The sequence below is a fragment of the Lepisma saccharinum genome, chromosome 2 (assembly GCF_977018435.1).
Source record: "Lepisma saccharinum chromosome 2, izLepSacc3.1, whole genome shotgun sequence".
Lineage (NCBI taxonomy): Eukaryota > Metazoa > Arthropoda > Insecta > Zygentoma > Lepismatidae > Lepisma > Lepisma saccharinum.
Window position 1 is genome coordinate 74,539,684 of NC_139230.1, and position 21,172 is coordinate 74,560,855.

Here is a 21,172-nt window from a genome sequence, read left to right on the forward strand (position 1 = left end):
TAACGTTCCCCCACAGGAAGAAGTCGCAGGGCGTTAAATCAGGAGATCTGGGAGGCCAGGGGAACAAAGCTAGGTCATCCTCACAAATACGCCCAATCCAGCGATGCGGAAGTTCAGCGTTTAGGTAGTCACGAACTGGGATGTTCCAATGAGGGGGTGCCCCGTCTTGTTGGAAGACAAAATCCCTGAAGTCAGCACTGAGGTAACATTTACCGGTCACAGTTTGCTCAGCGAAGAAAAACGGCCCATATATATCTTTGTTTGTGACACTGCACAGAAAACATTCACCTTTGGCAAGATAATGATCTCGTGCTGCCACCTGGAATACACAATACAAACTTTGTGAGTTTGTGGTTCTTTTCATATATCTTTCATGTGTGTGTACGTGTAATACTTTTGAAAATATAGCCTTTTCAAAACGAATGAATCATTTATGCTAGCCCTGTATTATGGTATATTCAACGTTTGAAACTACCCACCTCAGACTTTACATCGCATCTTTCTGCATCCAGAAATGCTTTATCATAAATTACAAGAGAGGAAGTAATCTAATAAGTCGATGAATCCCGTTGTTTGGTGGTTGAAACTACTGAAGCAAAGGGGAAAAGAGCAACTAAGTGATAATGTAGATTTCTTTGTTTACTTCAAGGTTACATAAAATATACCTCAAAGTTTTTCTTTATAAATCATTCATTTACGTTCCGGTGGAAGCACATAGTGGTTCGGATCCCACTTTAAACTGTAGGTCTAGTCCCGATTAGCCTTACTGTCCATAAAATTGACTTAAAACCCCAAATCAACCAATTCGTCTCCTTTCAGAGTGGACCTTCTATGATACTGTAGTCGGCCAGCATCCAAAGACAGTTCTGCTTCGCGTATACCAGAGTATAATTTTATGTAATATTGTGACTAATTTTACTTTAAAACCGCAGATTAAAGCGATAATAGTGTCCAGAAAAAGAACCTCAAAGTAGTCTTCACACAAAGCATTTTAATCCATTGCCAAACATTGCAGTAATTAATAATATTATGCTTTTCCATTGACAGTATTTTTGATTCATGGTGAATTTGCTAAAAGGACAATGTCAAGATATCTAAATATGTAAGTTTTACTAGTAAATGCATTTAAAAAGCACGAAACAACAGGGGAGGACAAAAATAAACCTCAAAAATAAGTAAAAATGCAACAAAAACTGTTAAAAATACTAACAAATAAACTAAAAGCCATAGAAAGCCGAAAAATGTAACAAAAATGTAAAATAGAAAGTGTTTCATGCTCTAAATGAAGGGAAACGGACATGATATCAAGTTTAGCATTGTTTTTAATGGTCAGAAAAAAGTTGATTTTTCATCAACTTCCGGACCCTAATTACTAATTAAGACCATTGAAAAAGTTGGAGGGAAGGAGGCGGCTTACTTAATCTTTTCTTGCTGAGGGGTCGTATCGTCCCATATCTCACTTTATAATACAGAAAAAAAGCAAGTTCATATTTCGAAAATGACTTGCAGTTTTCCACCACGAGAATATGATTTTCATAGTTTGAAGTTCGTTAGTATTATTTTGCAAGGTTTCCATTGGTTTAATTTCAAACATATTTTATATTTCATACGTTGAATATCCCTTTCCTCTCTTACAGTCTTTGGAAAAGAAAAAGCTGAAGTTTCTTGGCAACCGGTTCTGGTTCAAATTACTCCATTTCGCTCTCCTGTTCCTACTTTAAAGAAACAACAAAATACTTCGTAATTAAACGATTGTATGTTCAAAACATGGAATTGTTACACAATTTACAAAATATGACAAAACACCAATAGACATGTTCATCATTTTTCCCTTTCGGCGTTTCTCGATTTCTTCTGAATTCGATTCCTCATGAAAATTGACATGAGGAAATTATACCTAGGGAGACATGACATTATGTGTGAATTGGTTTCTTCAAACTGGTAGCAAATTTTAATATGAGCTACCTGGAGAAGATGTAGCGTGCTTGATTCTCACGAGGGAGGTCGTAGGTTCGATTCTCCACCTAGGCAGGATTTTTTCAGGAGTTTATCGTTGAATGTAAAGTTTATCTACCGTGTTAAGAAGTTAACATTGGTCTCTGTATTTCACGAGGTGAAAGGAAATAGTAAGAGGAAGTTATTTCGAGAATAGGAGGGAGGAAGTCACATGCCACGTGGAATGCGCAGAATCAAGTTACTTAGAGCTAAGTCTGTAATATAATGGTGGTTTGGAATATTGCAAAGTTAGTGAGGAAAGTTTGTTATAATCTGATACTCGTACTTTCTATTCAAATAAGACAAACATTTTGGATAGAAAGCAGTGATGAATTAACGATCATTATAGGGTTTTGAATTTTTTATGTGTCACTCACTATATAAATACTTATTAGTAGTTTCTTATCGAATCGGCCTCCGTCGCATTAACAATTTACTTATGTTAATTGGCGATTTACTATTATTTTTAGACGCATGGTAAGATGGTGGTGAGAGGGATTGACAACAGTCATTATGAAGGAACGGACATAAAATTACCAATCTTAGCAATTTGAACTCATTAAACACCCTCCTTTGTTACAGTACTGCACTACATCATTACTTAACATCACTGTATTTTTTTTTTTAGTATATCGAAATCAAATAATCAATATTTTAGGTATCAGTGAAGAACAAACAATACATATTTAAATAACATACATTTTGCATCCTGAATACATGTATGTGATTTGTGAATTAATCATGATGGGTGTGTTAACACAACATATGACCAATAACTAAAAAGAAAAGTTTTAACTTTAAATACTGGAAATCTGCAACTTCTAAGGGAAAATATGCGCAGAAGGGATCCCTCAAGTGTGCATCGGATTCATTTTTTAAATATTCTAATATCAACGGTCTCTGTTCAGCAAAAAAAAAGAGAAGAGGGTGGGATTTGAACCTGCAACCTTTCACGCTTGACGAAAAATAAGGATAGCAGCGTCTAACCGATTGCTCTACGTTAACTTCATGACGTATTAACCTTAAAAACGTTTATGAAGACTCCCACCTTCCTGTGTTCCAAGCACATTTTCTTCACAAGTCGTGAAAAATATTATTTTTTGAGAACTGTTCGATATTATGCAAAGTGTTAAATTGAAAACCTCTCACCGCAGCGTTTTTCGTCTAGTGGAAGGACCTACTCAAAGTTGGCTACTCTCACCTGGAGCCGAAGTGCAATGTTGCTAAGTTTACGATTTCGGGACTTATAATTCTTTCGGGGCGGTTAAATAAGATGTTGGGAAGTGTACATAAGGTGGTTCGCGCACTGGTATTTTGTCTTTCAGATGAATCGGGTATTCAAATTCATTAAATACACCAACTTTATCAGAAAATACTTCAGGATATGAATTTAATAACATACCTAGTTCTTCCGTGTATTGATGCGATGTTCCTGGACATTGTTGCTGTTCTCGTTCATGTAGACAGATAGATGGATTATCAGGAATCTACGTATCTTCTGCCGCAATCATGTTGTAGTTACCAGCTGTTGCTCTGGAATCGCCAAGGTTGCCTTCGGGTGTTACTTCCTTGCGAAACACTGTTCCTGCCACCAGATCAGCTTTGCGGAGTTCTCGATTGCCAATGCGACCTTGAACTTGAAACATCACAAGCATTAGTTCCTTTAAATTTACGTGTTTCCTGAAATGAATGGCTCTTATTAATAACACTGTCCGAAATCCACTTAATTTGCACCTTTTCACGAGAATACGGAAATTTAATAGTTTTGTCATGAAAATTTAATAGAAATTGTCTATCCTTAATGAACTGAACTCCTATGATAAAGGCAATAGGTAAATCTTCACACACAAATGAGTAGTGTAAATTAGTTTTTTCTAAGTCACACTTGGTACGAGCCCTTTTTTTTTTTTTTTTTAATAGATTTAACCTCAGTGGTAGCATATTTTGACGATTTTTTTGTTGATTTTATAGCGTTTGACGACTTTTCAGTGCAATTTTCACCGCATCTCAATTTTTTCCCACTCACACTTGGTACGAATGCCACGATCTTACGTGATATAACTTAACCTATTCATTTTTTTTGGTGCTAAACTACACGAGAGCCTCTACGTGCTTTGACCTACTTAGAGAGTAGTATGTATGGTACGTTCTGGAAGGGTCCTTTGACCTACTTTTTATTTTACGACGTTTTACGGACTAAACTAACCTACAATGAGAGAAAAATGGACAGAAAAAGCTCTGGCATCACTTTGTACGCTATTTTTTACCTCCTGCAATTTTGCTCTTATGATAACCTCGCCCACCTCGTCCTTTGACCTACTTTTTTAAATGACTTACGACATTTTCCTATAAGTCTGCTGTCTCCTCTCACTGTAAGGTCCCTCAGTGTAATCTACTACGACCTGCTAATAGCCTTCTGCTCTCAGTGTAATCCGTTTTACGGACTAAACTAACCTACAATGAGAGAAAAGTGGACAGAAGAAGCTCTGGCATCACTTTTTTAGCTATTTTTTTACCTCCTGCAAATTTTGCTCTTATGCTAACTCGTCCTTTGACCTACTTTTGAAATGACTTACGACATTTTCCTATAAGTCTGCTGTCTCCTCTTACTGTAAGGTCCCTCATTGTAATCTACTACGACCTTGCTCTCAGCGTAATCTGCCACGATGTCTTTTTAAACTCTCATGTGTGATCTTCTACAATGTGTGCCCCCCACTGCTACGACCTAACGGGAGGACCTCTCTCCTACGATGTTTTTGGGCTCCCTTGCTACGATGTTTTTCTCCTCATGATGCAAAAAAAAAAAATGGTATTGTAGCGGTATTTGAAATCGACTGTGCTGCGGGAAGGGGGGGGGAATCTTTTCATGTTCACTGAACAAAATAGGAGAGAGGAAGAGAGTACTTCCTGGCTTTTCATCGAAAAAGGAGCGCGATGATGTTCAGTTCAAACAATTGGAATTGGGGGACTAAATTTTCTGATGCGGATTACGCCACCTCGCATCCCTTTATAATCCGAAAGCTCTGCGCCGTGGAAACTTCCATATCATCTAGAGCGACTGTTCTGAAGGCGATATTTTTGAAACTGTTCCGTGACCCTCTCGTTCTTTATGTCGTGGATGAAGGACTTCTCGGCGACCAGGATGACGCTGCACACGGTATCCTCGGGCAATGCATTGTGAAATTCGCACACGATCTTGATGTTGGTTCGATCGTTGACCACGACCTGCTTCCGCTTCGTCGTGTTGATGACGAACATGGGTCCGTGGGTTATGAATTCGCTGGGCGTGTAGTACATGTCCACGTTTCCCTCGGTCACGCGCTTGTAAGCCGAGTACGCTTCGTAAAGTTTGAGGTAATCATTTTTGGTCATGTCGAGGTTGTAATTCTCGCGCGGGAACACTTCGTTGCGTCCATTCTTGAGATAAACGTTTTTGATCTTGCAGTCGTCGAATTTGCTGGAATCTTTTTCCTGATTGTTATCGCGCCCGGTCTGAAAGAGCACTACGACGAAATCTGGCATGTCGAACTGTATGTTGTTGAACTGCGTCGTCACGTCGAATTCCATGTGACTTCCGGACGCTATCTTCTGCACGCACTGGTAACCGTGAAAGTGAATCGGCACCTGTGGACTTTTCAAGATCTCCGCTTTGTACTTGAGGGCGTAGTTCGTTTCGTATTCCACGATCGGCATTCTCAATTCCATGCTCCGGATGACACACTTGGCTGCCTCTGGTAAAGTGTTGGGCAGCGGCGTGATACCGTCCGGACCCAAAGTAGCGTATCGCATCAGTGCGTCGTTATCGTTGGCCGCTCTTCGAAAGCTGATCCTCAGTCCTCCCTTCCACATGATCTCCTTGTAGTCCGAGAAGAATCCCGGAAGCAGACGCATGGGAAAGAGCACCGTGTGACTTCTCGTCGATATTTTGGTCCCCGCTTCGAATCCTCCCGCCTGATAGTATGCTGCGTCCGTTTTGGATAATTTCAATGTTCCCACTGCCGTCGACGTGATGCCTGGATAATCTATTCTGTGGATGACGGTGTTGTGTTTCCTCACCTCCACCTGCGAGAACAGGTGAGGCACGAAGTTGTCCACGAGTATCAAATTTGCTGCTGCGGGGAACGCGTCTCCGCTTTCTTTCTTCACCACGTCGAATTGAAGGTAAAGGTCCGCTCTGTGAGGATGAACGAACCCGTCGCCTACGTCCACGTCATATTCGATCTCCCGGTTCGCTTCGTTCAAATTTGCGAACGTGCGACGGTTCGGAGGGAAAGATTGCAATTCGTAACTTTCGATTTGCTCCATTTTCACTATGTGTGTTATTTATTATACGTTGATCTCCACGATGGCCGTCGTCGTTGCACCTGCGAAATCCACCACGTCTCCTTTCTCGTTTGTGACCACTAACTCTATGTTGTCTATGCGGTTGCAACATACTGGAAAATAGATCGGCGAAGAGGGTGTGTAGATGATCGGTTCCATGAATTCTGAACTATGTTTGAACGTGGCTATGATTCCCGTCTGCTTGTGACTTCCTAACAATCCGTCCGAGGATTTCGTGATCATGCCTTCCGCAACGTTGCAGTGTACGTTCAAAGTTTCGATGGCCAAGAATTTAGGAATATTGGTTGCTACGTGCTTGATGCCAGCTTCGAGTTTCGGGTGATTGTTCTCGAAACCTAAAAGTTCTCGCATGGTGCCCAGGTCCACGGTCTCCGTCGCCGACACGATTTCGACTCTATGCGTGACCGAATTTTGAGAAAGGTACGTGCCTTTGGGTAATTGAGCTTGCAAAGTAGAAAGATTGTATTGACCTGGCGTGACGACGATATGTTCGCTTCCGACGCTAATTTTGTGTTGTGCTGCGTGACGTTAGGTATGAGGTACATGCTGTAGAATGCACGCAGAGCTATGGATTTAGGATAGACGATGTCGTCGTGCAGCGTGAGTTTCAAGATCGAAGATTCGCTCGTGAGATGGAACACGCCCATCGTGATGCGCTAGGTTCCACAATGCTTTCTGGAAATCTTCCACCTGCGGCTTATTTATTTTAGAGAGAAACGCGAGCATGGAGAGGCAGAGATGACCGCAGTTCACGTCTCCGAAATTTTGAATGCGTTCGTCGTTGTAGTATATAGGTTGGTTCGTTTTCAGATAACGAACTAAATTTGTAGGTGGAACCCCTCCGAAAGAATCGAAAACGAATGCTTTATCATTTTTGTGGTAACATATCCAATGCGTGCCTGGATTTTCTTGACTGTCCAAGTTGACTACGCCACATTCTCTTTTTTATCGGTTGAAGGTAACGAGTCGGACATGAAAACGCCTCTGAAGTGTTTGATTTGTAACGGTTTGATCAGAGATTCAATGTCTCGGTTGGTGAGTGCTGTTTCTTTTTTTAAACTTCCTCATGACCCCCTTCCCCTTCTTCTCCATGGCCAGGTTGTGACGTTTCTGTTCTTCCAATTCCGCCTTGTTCTTCTTCGAGTCGATGACGGTTTTCGCGATGGCGGCGCTTCCGCCGGCCAAACTTCCAACGGCCCCCAATGCTGCCAGGATGGCCGGGATGCTGAATATGAAACCTCCGATCTTTTGCTATTTCCGCGAACGCTGCAACCGTCTCAATTGAGGTGTGCTGAGAAGTAATTTCATTCCGTGTCCTTTGGACAAGCAAGAACGTTTCTTCTCGCGTTGTTTCTTGGTGAGTAAGCCATCCAGGGCACCTAGATTTTTTAGATTGGAGTATGGTATCTCGTACACGACACCCTTGGGCTTCATTTTTTTTGATGCTATATGTTATCTGGGAAAGATAACAACTTTTTTTTCTGTTAGGTTTACGATGTGTGTTATTTATCACTCAGAATAGGTGGCGATGTGTTATTTACATATATATATTCTGGGAAAGAAAAAAAGTTTTTGCTTCGCCTAATGGTATCATGTGGTTTACAAGATCGACAGTTTCAATGTTCGACGCGTATTAGTCTTCGGTAAATCTTCTTCTCCCCTGCCTCCACTCGTGCAGCTCGTCTAACCTATCGTCAATTTTTTTGTTTGCGGCTCGAAAGAGAGTCTCTGGGGATCGGAACATTTTTTTCATTTAGCTTATTTCTCGGAGGTGATCCATTAAAATCATTTTGCACGGTGAACGAAATTCTGGCGTTACTTTACACAAGTCTATGAGTTTAGTTACATCCCCGTCGAACGTGAACGTAAATATTTTGTGCAACACTTCGGCAGGAAGTTGAGTTATACAAGTTGTCATTTTTTTCATGGTATGTTATTTATATATATATTCCGGGGGTGGTGTCTGTGATTAAACAAATTCTATTACGTGCTTCGTTTTCTTGCCAAGAAGTTCCTTTGTCCCCTTGTATACGATTTGAGTTTTGTTCTCGATTAAAATAGCTAGCTTCTCGTCGGATAACATGATAGCGTATCGATCTGGTAAAAATAGACTGTATTGTCCGTTGAGCAACAGACGCACCTTGGGACCATACTGGGTAGAAACAATTGAACCGGACGTTATCGTGTAAGGTTTGTCCACTTCCAATTCCTGAATTTTTACATATTCGACTGATGAATTTAGCATTTGTTTTAATGCTTGGGCTTCTAGTGATTGTTTACTCATTTTATTTTTATTAGAAGATGACAAACACAACTGGAGTTTTTTTTCACGTAGTGTTATTTATATACCGAATATTTTTTTTTTCACGGTTCGAGAATTTTTTTCATTTCTACACACACCATCCAAATTTTTGTTTCGTGTTCATGGCGATGGTGGTGCCCAATGCTGCAACTCTTTCACCCAAAGAAGCGTCTCTGCTGACGAATCTTTTGAAAGCGGCATGTTCCAATTTCTTGTCTGCTTCGTGACGTGCATCCAGATCCGTGCGAGTGTTCTTGTAAGCGATGTCGTGATCTTTGCATGCGGCGTCCAACGGATTCACACCCTTGTCTCCTCTCTACAATCTTTTCTCGAGTTTGGTACCCGGTCCGCAGTACTGGTAGCCAGGTAAATGCATCTCGAAAGGTAACTTGTTGATGATATCGTTCACGAGTCCCTTTCCTTCGGCCACGTTCCAAAATCTCGGAGGCAGCGTGTTGATGATTTTGATCAGGTAACCTATGCCCTTGTCGTCGTTCACGATGAAGTTGGAAAGTTTCGTGCTGATCATGTCCACGATGCCAACCTTCTCGTTGTAGAAATTACGATTGCCTGCATTCTCTTCACCGGCTATCACCAACAATCGGTCCACGAGTTTCCTTACGTCGTCCACCCAAACGAATTCTTTGGGTAACGTGTTGTAGCGTTTGACGCCGCTTCCACTCTTCACCTCGTTCCAAATTGGTTTGATGAGATTCCTGTACTTCTCACCGCTGCTCGATTTCACCCTATTCTGCGAGGCATCGTTGTTCTGGTACATGGCATCCGTCATGATTAGAATTTCCCTGTAACTCTGGTAATCTTTGTCGGTGTAATCTTTCGGCTGCTTTTTGGCAACGAGTTCCCACAGTCCCACCGTACCTGGATACCTGGTCCAACTATTCTTATCGCCTAAATTAACTTTAATGTCGTTGCCTTCGAAGGTGACTTTCGATTTCCCAATCTTCCACACGACACCCTCGTTGGTTTCCATGCTCGGATACAATCCGAACACTTCATCCTTGTCGAACTTCCCCGTGCTCAGGTAGTCTCGTGCCAAAGGTCCCAACTCGATCTTATCCGAAGACGACGACGTGCTACCTATGGCTTGACGTCGTGCCGGTACGTCCTTCAGTTCAAACGGCGTCGAAGGAATGCTGGAAATGGGCGTGGGTACAGTGTAACTTTTAGCTGCGAGTGGTACGAGTTCGTTGATCAGATTTTTATTTTGTTCCGTGACACTTAATTTCTTTACCTAGACCGCTGATGGCATCGATCACAGGTTGATCTTGACGCTTCTTCTCTTCGTAGGATCCGCGATTCTCGGATTTCCAACCTTTGAAGCGTTTCACTAGATATTCCCGCAACTTGAGATTTTCGTCTTCTTGAAATTGACGTTTTGACATTTTTCTATATACGTTGGAACGTTTCTGAAACGTTGAATTCTCAGCCTATACGTTCGGTTCTCGTAGTTTTCTTGCCGTCACCCGCTTGAGACTATCCACTTTTCTAACACTCACTTTTTTGTTGTAATGGTTATTTTATATATGCTTGTCAGACGTTTGAAAAAAAAGAACGTTTTTTTTTCAAAGTTTATTTTTTAGATTCTCACGACCTTTGATTTTTTTTGGATTTTTTCTTCTTGTTGTAAATCTGAAATTTTCCTCTTGTTAGCCTCTGAGACGTCTAGATAAACGTTTATTTTATTCCTATACTTTCCATGGTTTGCTTTTCGAGTCCTGTCAATGGTCATGAATCCGAAATCACCTTGGTTCCAACAGTGGGAGCAGAATTTAGAAAATAGATTGTAATTCATTTCAGCCCCTACGTAATCATCATGTGCGTGTTTTAAATTGGTGTGGTCTTGTCGAAACAAGCAAATAAAATTAGCATTATCGCGTAGCAGTTGTTTCGGAACCTTGGAAAGAGTTTGTGTCAGGTAGAAACAATCCAATCATTTGTGACGATCTCGAGTGAAAAAATTACGAATCTCGTTTTGATTTTCCAGGATCATGTCGTCGAACACCACATCGGAATTCTTGAGACAATCGTCCAGTGGAATGATTTCAGATGCGAAAGTTGCAATGCCCAGTCCCTCGTACAGTTTCATAAGTTGCTGGTATTTCGGTTGTTCGAGACTTTTCGAAAATACGTAGAGGTGTCTGTTTTCCCAGTCTAACCAATTGGGTGCGAGGATAAAATTATCAATGAGCAGCGTCGTCTTTCCGCACCCCGAAGGTCCTACGATCAGACACCGTATGCTATCGGGAAGCAATTCGCCGTTCCTTTTTTCGTTTGACTTTCCGAATCAGGTAAACGCTTCACAACATTCCACGTACTCATAGAATCACTTCGTTCGAATCGATCCAACTCGTGTCCGGAAGTCCCAGCCATTTCACAAAAAGTTTGTCACCTCTCTTACGCAAAACTTTTTCGAGAAGGTACGTGTCGGGGTATTTAGTTTTAGAGAGTTCCTCCTCGTAGAAGCGCCCCAATAAAATTTCACCGCCACTGTCCTTTATTATATACGTGTGACGGTTCCCGGGTAAAACTCCAACCACGGTAAAAAGTTCCGTGCTCCAATTTCGTGTGAAACCCTTGTCGAACGTTCGCTTCAATTTACTGATCCTCACCTGGTCTCCAATTTTGTATTTAGGTCTTTTTGTCGTGGATGTGTACTTTGGACAGTAAACGGTAGAAATTAAACGTTGCTCGTCGGACTTGGTAACGTCAGCTGGCTTCATGCCTATCGTTCTGTGCACCGTGTGATTATAGTAGTTAACGAGTTCCGGAAGAATGGTGACCCACTTGTAGCTTCCCTGAAGCGTAAAGCGTGACCACATGCGCGATTTCAGAGTCCGATTGAATCTTTCCACGATGCTGGCTTTGACGTCACTGAAGGTCGAGTAATGTCGAACGTCATGTTTCCGAATAAACTGCCTGAACGTGGCGTTGTAGAATTCCTTCCCCTTGTCCGTGTGCAGAAAACGAGGTCGTCTGCCGCTTTCGCGAAAAATTAATTTGAATGCTTCCGTGACGCATGTTCCCGTTTTCGCCTTCAAAGGTAGAGCCCATGCGAATTTCGTAAATGTGTCTATGACGGTGAGGAGGTACTTGTTGCCCTTGTTCAATTTATGTACCTTTTTTAACTTGCCGCTACTCATCTCCACGAGGTCGCTTTCCCATAGGTCATCGATGCCCTTGGTTACCACCGCCAAACGTTCGTAGTTGCGGCGTGCAGGTTTATGAAATTCTTCGACGATGGCTTGCCTAGACATTTTTAGAGATTTCGTTTGAAGAGAAGCACGAGCGTGATGGGATTCAAAGAGGGTGGCACCTCGCTCGTGTTTTGAATGATCAGCTTATCGCCGGCACTCACGTCGAAAACGGTAAGATCTTCGTCTTCGTGTATTTCATATATGTTGTGCGTTTCGTTCCAACGTGCCAGAGGAATGTTTCCTGCTTTCTGGACACCACGATTCGATATCAAGGTCATGGTGGGAACGCTAGGTTTTCTACCGTGAGACCAGTAAGAAAATTCGTTTATCTGAATCGTGCCATCGAGGAGAAACTTGTAGTACGGATGATAAGGATGTAACATGTACAGTTTGTTACCTTCGACGAACGTGGAGATTCTCTGTTGATTGGGTACGCTGTTGATTTCGATGGCTTGCAAGGTGAACAATTTGGCGATTTTAGTATCGACGCTGAGCAGATTACTGTGAACGTGTCCAAGTTTATTTTCAATGGGCAACAAATGCTCGACTATGGTATCCGTTATAGCAGAAAATGACGGTTTGATTTTCACTTCCACGTTCAACTGCTTGTAGTTTTCGTTGAGTTCTTGCAACTTGGCACCGAAAGAGGCCAGCGTCGATTACTGCGTGGATTCCAGCACTCAAACGTGATCTCTGATGTTGACGACAATGTTCTGAAGGTTCTCAACTTGATTCAATTTCGAGCTTTTCTCGGTAAGATCGATCACGATGCTTCGCATCTCTGTAAACTGCGTGTGAAGATCCGCGACGCTCTACGAAGTGGGCAAGGTCGACACCAGCGAACTAATTTCATCTCGAATCTGTTCCACGTTTGCCGTTTCCGTTTCTAGTCGTTTCAGCATTCGAGATATGTTCCTTTTCAAAGCGTGTAATTCTTTGGAGGTGGGGAGATTGGCCACCGTACTTTCGAGATCGCTCAATGAACTTTTGATGTCGCTCGATTCGGATAATGCCGTCGCCGCCGTTTTCAATTTTTCCAAATCTTCCTTCGAAGGTACGCTCGTCCGTAACGATTCCAAGTTACCCTGTATGTTGTCCAGTACGTGATGAAAATGAGCAAGGTTCGATTCGACGTTCAAATTTTCTAAATATTCTATCTTCTGCTGAACCGTGCTTAACGTGTCTTGAATGCTCGTCAACGCGCTTGCTTGAGCGTGAATATTTTTAATTTCTTCGTTGATCAACTCCAGAGACGCCTGAAGCGTAGCGATGGTGGTTTGAATGTGTTCGAAATCTTGATAAGCCTCCAATTGAATTTTTATGTTCGCAACGCTTTTACCGATGACCTGCAGTTCGTCTGACGATGGTAGATTCGACATGGTATCTTCCAAAGTCTGTAACTTGGATTTAATTTCTTCCAACGTGCTGGTGAATTCTTCTTGTAATTTGGAAATGACGACATGCAAGCGTTCTACGTCGATATCGTTCACGACGGTTTGAAGTTCAGAGAAATTCTTTTCAATTGCGGAAGTTCGTTCTTCGATTTCGAGTTTCAATTTTTCCAAATCTTTCGATTGAAATTGCTGTAATTTGGTCAAATCATTTTGAAGCGAATCCACGCTCAACTGTATATTTTGAACGTTGTCGTAAGAAGGTACGTCAACATAATTTTTTATGAGCGTTTTCAGTTGGGAATCGATTTTGAGAATAGGGTCGAGACATTGCGTTTGGAGCGTAGCGACCTCCGACTCTAAACTTTTGTTTAAGGTCTCCTGCAAAGCAATCATATCGCTCCTCAACTTTTTAACTCGAACGTCGAGCATGAGAATCTCTTCTGCGTGGTCTACACGCTTGGTGAAGCAGAAAATGTCGTTAGGCATTTTGTTAACGGTTATTTATAATAGGATAGGTTATTCGTAATTCTACGAAGAGAGGAATAAGTTTGTCGTAATCTCCGAGGAGTTCCACGTATAAACAATCGCCTGCTGAAACATCGTACAACATGTTAGAAAGCACCTTGTCGTGCTTCATTCGAAAAATGTTCTTGCCGGTAGAAATTTTGATTTCGCCTGCGTTCTCCGGATTCACGGTGATCCGAAGTTTCCCTTCGATCGGAATTTCGTAGAAATGTAAATTCTTATTGAAGACATAAAAGGTTTTGCCCACGTCGTCATCCAATTTCGTCCAAATGCTGTTGAGGTGAATGATCAACAGGCCGTTGAGTTTAGATAACACGGAAGGTAAGAGGTTATTGGAATTTGGTGGTGCAGTTTCCATGATGGTCTGCTTTCTGTACCCGAACAAGTTCATAGGCATGGTTATTTATTTTTTGTACGTGCAAGATTTTTTGTCATTTTCAATTTTGGTTTGATGTTAGGTATACTTTTTTTTCAAATTTTTGGTTTGATGTTAGGTTTTCTTTTTTTGTCATTTTCAATTTATTTTTTTTGTTTGGTTTGATGTTAGGTTCACTTTTTTTATGGACATTTGTAACATTTTTTTTCCATCTCTCAAACGGTTGTGTCCCCATGGGAGTGTGTGGATTCCACATTGGAGAACGCACCTCTTGTCGTCGTTGGGATCCAGGGCAATCTTCCTCACCTCGTTGGTGGTCAACACATGGTCGACGCTCTGGATGCGCTGTTCTGCTCTTAGAACCGACGACCTGGTCTTGAGGCAATCGACGAAGTCCTCGAATGTGAGATGCTCCCGAACCACCTGTCTGCCGACACCCTTGGCCTTCTTGGTAACGCTGCCCTCGGCTTTGATGGCATAGGCCTTGGTGCAAAGACCTGCAAACTCAAGAATCACGTCTCCGTCCTTCTCATCTTTGAGTTTGCCAGGCACCTTCTTGTTGCAGGCCAGGATGCCGTACTTGTTTTGCTGGGGATAGCCCGAGGTGTCGAAAAGGTTAACCAAAGATGGAACTGTGGCTATATCCCTGTATGCATCGGCTGAGCGGACGTGGTACACCAAGCTGTCCTTGTCCGTGTAGAGAAGCGAGATGTTGTGGCCGTAGTGTGGACGTAATATGTCGTAGTACGTCTCGAACATGTGTAGCTTGCTCAGATCCAGAACCGTGGCTCCAACGTAGATGGGCTTGGTGAGCCTCACCTCACCTTGCTTCATGTGAATCAGAGCCAGCTGCTCGTTGTAGATTGTTCGAAACTTGAACAATGGACTCGCGACAAGCTGACGACATCGCTCTTTCCTCGTCACCAATTTTATGTCCACACGATTCCGGACATTCTCCATGGTCTTGCCAAACACCGCATTATTCATGAGCTTGAAGAAATCCTTATCAAGCTCGGACGTGGCTGCGGTGCGGTGTTTAGTGTTGACTTCAATATATGGACGCAACCATGGAGAATGGTTGAACTTGAGGATGCGGTGAACTGTGTGGACCGTGACCCCTCGCTGCATCAACACCGGAGATTCTGGTAGTGCAGGACGTAATTCTTCTTGGGTTCGAAGAGCAGGCCTCCCCCATGGCGCAGTGGTAACGTCATTGCCTTGTAAGCAAGGGGTCCCGGGTTCGATACCCGGTGGAGGCACAAGTGGTTCGGATCCCACTTTAAACTGTAGGTCCAGTCCCGATTAGCCTTACTGTGCATAAAGTGGACTTAAAACGCAACTCAAACCAAACCAAATCCATGACGAGCTTCGTCTGGTTCGAATCGGGTGGACACTTGAACTCAGGTGAAGGGGGAAGATCGCAAAATACATGATGTAGCTTCTCGGAGAATTGCAGATCAACCTCGGCGATGAACCCATGTTCCGATTCGTCGAAGCTTTCGATGTCGAAGTTGGAAGGATCAGTAAACTCGAAGCTTCCGTAGGGAAGTCGCTGCATCATGGAGTGCCCGTACAAGTTATTCACGTCCGTGTGCATGATGTAGCTCGACGGTTGGGAGGAGTCGTAGCCAGTAGCCATGTGATGGTTGTTGGCGCGCGCGTGCCGTTGCGACACCTGGACCATGCCACCCCGGATAGCGCGTTCCACAAACAGCACCATGTCATAATTGGAAAGAAGCTCCAGCTCGATTTTCGTCACCAGAAACATGGCTGACCACGCCAGTCCGTGGAGACTATAGAAGTATGCGGGGTCCAGCTGGTAGATCTTCATTGCGGTCGCACGGAACGTCTGGAACACGTCGGCGAGGAGCGTCACATCAAGTTTGAGGTAGGCGTCGTGTTAGTCCCCGAGAGTTCGACAACCCAGCTCGCGCCACATGGACTGGGCATGGTGATATTCTTCGTCGGTGATATTCGAGCCTCGTAGCTGACTGTAGAACTTCGCCTGGGGAGGTAGCGACTCTTCTTCGAACTTGGCAGGGTCGGCGATGTATTCGTAGGGGTAGACTCCCTTACGCCTGAAGAGACCGGCGTCCAAGTTCGGAAAGTTTGCAGAGGTGATGAGTATTTGCTCGTCGCTAAGCTTCCCCGCGAGAGCATCGAGGCTTGCTGGGAGGAACCTCAGGGAGTCGAGGAAGCGAAGCTCGACGGTAGAGCGTGATCCCGGGATTGACACTCGTTTGCTCACACTGATATAACGCTCCTCGTTCTGGGCGAGAACGTTGATTCCCCCGTTGTCGTACCCAAGATGCTTGATCAGGTGGTGAAAGTCGTACCCCGAGCCGTTGTGGAAGAAGATCGGAATAAATCGCGGGTCCCGGGCCATGAGGTTGCATCCGTTGCACCAAGGACCTACGTACTTACCGTTAAAGTGATCATGGTGTTGAACTTTACGGTTGTTGGTGGTGTACTCCTTGACGCAAACAGGGCAAGCGATGGCCTCGTCGTGTCTACGTTGATCGTCGGGAGACAGTGGGAGCATAGACTTGGGGGCCAACAGTACCTTCCCTATCTCGATGGCCTCGACAACCATCCTCTCGAGGAAGAGTTTTGCCGGGTTGGGACCACGGTACACGTAGGGCTCGGGGGCAACACGTCGGTCTCGTCGCACCACAACGTAGGCGTAACTCGAGGCCTCGTGGAGTTGGTAAGGGGTGGTGGAAGAAACTTCGGGATTGGGATAGCAAGTGGACAGGGGTTTGAGGAAGGCCTCGAAATCCGCGATGATGATTGTAGGGTGCTCTATCATGGCACCGTGCATGTGGAATCTTTCTACGGTGCCAGGTTTGGGCAAGACTGCCACCCCCGGCTCGTTGGCATTGCAGTAGGGCTTGTGGCTAGCAAGCTTCTCGGCAGCGATGTTGGGACCTCTGATGCGCTGGTAATCCTGCTGTTCTCGATTATCAAAAATGGACAAGCACCTGCGACACACCTCGACGTGGTGACTATCACTGCTCCGTTGGCTCGAAACAAGCCGAGAGAGCGAGCGAATGAGGGTGTAGTGGTGTTGTGTCTCATTCTTCATGAGCAGGAGGTTGATTTCTCGTGCCTCGTTGTTGCTCACGTTGCTCACCCGGATGGGGTACACCACATTTTTGTTCTCGGTGAGACCGTAAACGTTTATGGCTAATTGTAAGTTGCGAGCACGTGCCTCAAACTTGCCAACATCCAAAAGCGCCACCGGGTAGTCGATTCCCACCATTGCATCCTCCAACTCCGACTCGTACTGCTCGTAGTGGCCAAAACGATGCGGTTGTTTTTTTCTGTCGACGGGGTGCAACGCTGCCAGCACCGACCAGACGAAGCACTTGTTATCTTTATTTTGGATGTTCTTCTTCTTCTTCTTCTTATGGCGCTACAGTCCACTGATGAACCTTGGCCTCCTCTGTGATTTGTCTCCATCTATCTCTACCTTTCGCCACAACTTTCCAATGTTCAGAACAGCTTTTTTTGCCACAATGGTAGGTGGTAAGGGGACGTAGCTGGACGCAGAGAGAGGCACAAACTTGCAAAGTTTGATGCACAGTTCTTGAGGCTCACCACACAGCGAACCTGCTGAGCCCACAGCTTGATGCTCCTCCTGCTTGGCCAGTATCTCCTCGGCAAACATGTCGTAAATTTCCCAAATGCTGTCACCATCCGCCAGATGCAGCGTTTTTGCTTTCGTTGCATGAAAGAAAGTGTATCTTTCATCGGTCGGCTTCTTGTATGTGCAACATAGCGTACCGTAGAATTTAGTGGAGGAGTGCGTAGCCAGTGCATTACTAAGAATAGAAACTATCTCTGCTCGCTTCTCCTCTAAAAAGCTACGAACATCGCAAGAACCGTCCGACAATCGGACATAATCTTCTAATATTCCTCCGAAAGCAGACCGGTCTGCTTTCATCGCAGGCTTGACGCGTTTGGTGGGTGGTGCATTGATGGGGGCTGCTTCTGCCTTCCTCTTGGTGGAGGTCGAAGGCTGAGCCCCAGATGTACTTTCGCTTAGACAAGTAAGCTTATGCTTCTTGGCATACGCAATTGTAATGTGTTTACTGCATCTGGGACACAGTTCGGTGGCAGCCAAATGCTTGCCTGGCACGCAGGTGCGAGAATGTCTTGCAAAATTTTTGCTTGATATGGTTCTTTTGCACACATGGCAACTTTTCATGGAGCGCATTTTTTTTCGGGGTATGTTTATTTATATGTGATCTGTTGGTGGTAGAGTGTTTACAAAAAAAAATGCCTTATGAGAAAAATTTTGTAAGCTAATTCTAATTAGTGTTAGTTTGAGGGGTTTATTTATTTATGGGTGGTGTTGTCTTCCTCAAATATGTGCTTTAGTCAACTCTGTAAAAGATTAAAAAAAAATATATAAGAAAAATATGATTGTAGATAGAAAAAAAAAGCACAATAAATATTGTATGCATGTGTAATTCTATTTAGCTTATTTTTGCTAGACACGAATCTTCTTCAGATTTTATTGCCTACTAGTATATTTTTCTACCAATCTAGTAGAGGTGTGAAACTATGAAAATGTTCTTGTTTATATATATTCTATTATTTTGGCTGATATAATAGCTAGATATATATATATATATATATATATAGCTATTTTGAAATTCTAAAACTTTCAGGTATACTTATTTTTTTTACATGCATCATAAAAAATTACACAATCATATTTTTTTCCATACACATTTTTTTATATTTTCAGAAAACAAAATTATTTTCGATCTCCATCTTTTTCTTTTTTTAAAATTTATTTGTGTTTATAGTATTTGTCGGGCAATAGCAGATAAAACAAGAATAGGTTTTCTACGACCCATAGTTTACGAGTTACAGAACAACTTAGAAATTACATCTTGAAATTTTAATTTAAAATAACTCGAAAACAGTAAGCACTAATCATTATGTTTCCAATAGGACTCCTATGGGACCTAGAACCTTGTAACTTTGCTCTATGTATATACTAGTGCTTTTCCAACATGTTCACAAAACCTTAGAACCTTCACAGACAAAAATATAAAGTTTCCCCCTAAGTACATGTATAATTCAGATCCCACTGTAGGTCCAGTCCCGATTAACATTACTGTGCATAAAGTAGACTTAAAGCAAAACAAATCCAACCCAGAGTATCAACAAATTCAAAAAGATAAAGTTTCCCCCTGTACACTTTAATTCAAAACACCAAGTTCGATACCCGGCGGAGGTGGTTCGGATCCCACTGTAGGTCTAGTCCCGATTAACATTACTGTGCATAAAGTAGTCTTAAAACAACAAATCCAACCCAGAGTACACGCGTCAATACCATCCACCATGAGTAAACTAACATGATCATAATCATCGTCCCTCCCCTCCCTCCGATTGTCACCTCGCTTTTATGTTATTCGCGATGAAGAATAGTTTTTTTTCAAGCGCACGTTATGTATGCTCATAATTTTGTTTAGCGTAATTTCGTTGTTTAATCAAAACAACACTTCGTGTTCACTAACACCACTCGCAATTATTATTATTATTAACGCACACACATGCAAGAGAAATAACAAGAAAAAAACTTACCTACAAAAGGCTGCTAGCTATTTAACACACACAAACGGTTGTATAATCGCGTACAGTTGCAAAAACGTTACTCTTCTGTACAGAAACTTTCACACTACTGTGTTTGATCTGACCTACATCGACACCACAGAACGAAAGTAATCTCTCCCCCACCCGTCGTCACATCCGATTGCGATGACAATATAAGCAAACTAGGTCGTATCAGTATTTCCAACTCGCTAGGCCTCTGAGTTTCGGGAAACCCGAATTGTGCGAGCGGTGGGTGCAGCCAAACACCGTCGTTGCCCAGCATCAACTCGAACTGGACGGCATCGAAGTGGTGCGTTATCTTTTCGGGAACCTCTCCTCGTACACGCTGAAGTACGTTTCGTTGTATTTCAACCTGGGAGAGAAAATGATGCCCGAGTGCGAAACCGTACAGACGCTCTACGAGAAAAACAAAATAGACGACCTGCTGCAATACAACGTCCAAGATTCCATGCTGGTGCGGGACGTGTTGTTTTTGAAAAAAAAAACGGACTCGTGCAAACGATCGTCTCCACGTGCTGCCAGAGCGTGTTGCGTGCGGACCAGGTTCGTGGGCACCAACTCAACTTGCATCTCTCGCATTATTATTTCAACGAAGCGTTGCAGAACAGGCGATGTTTGTGTTTCCCACGGCAGCATCTCGAATACCACCACAAATTGGTCGGGGGATACGTGCACCGCAACCCCCACATGAACGTGGCGCTCAAGAACAGGACCGAGAACGAGATTATTTTGGTGCTGGACTTCACGTCCCTCTACCCGAGCGTCATGGTCGCAGCGGGACTCTCCCCCTTCAACGTGAACTTTGGGAGTGGCGCGAATTCCATACCGGAACGTCCGTTCCACCAGGCACAGGCACGGAAGTGGACGTTTATCGCGGCAGCACGAATCCCCCACCGGCTGCACGGAAGCGGATCTTCACGTGTATTTTTCGCCCGATACGCTCAACGCCATGTGCATTCGCAAGATCATGACCTTGCGTAAAAAAAATCAAGGAAGCCAAGAATTGCAAGACCCACTGCCGCCGGGCAAATTGCTCGAAATGGATGCGAAACAGAATACGGCGAAGTTGATGATGAACAGCATGTACGGTCAGATGTACGAGCTGAAAGACATTCCCGAAGAAATTCGCGCTCACGTAAACCAACCTTAGATTCGAAGGCCGTACGGGAAAACGTTGGGGGCTCGTTCGTTTCGAAGAACCCCCCGCTTGCGCGTCCCTCGTCACTTTTCTGTCTCGAAGTTTGAGAAAAAAAACACGTGAAACTCTACAGAGGTGTGGTTATCTAACCGCAGCCGTTAGAACCTTTTTGGGTTGGGCACCACGCACCCTGGCGGGGTTATAGGGGCCAGGAATCCTAAAAAAAACAATTATTATTTGTTTGTTTGCTTG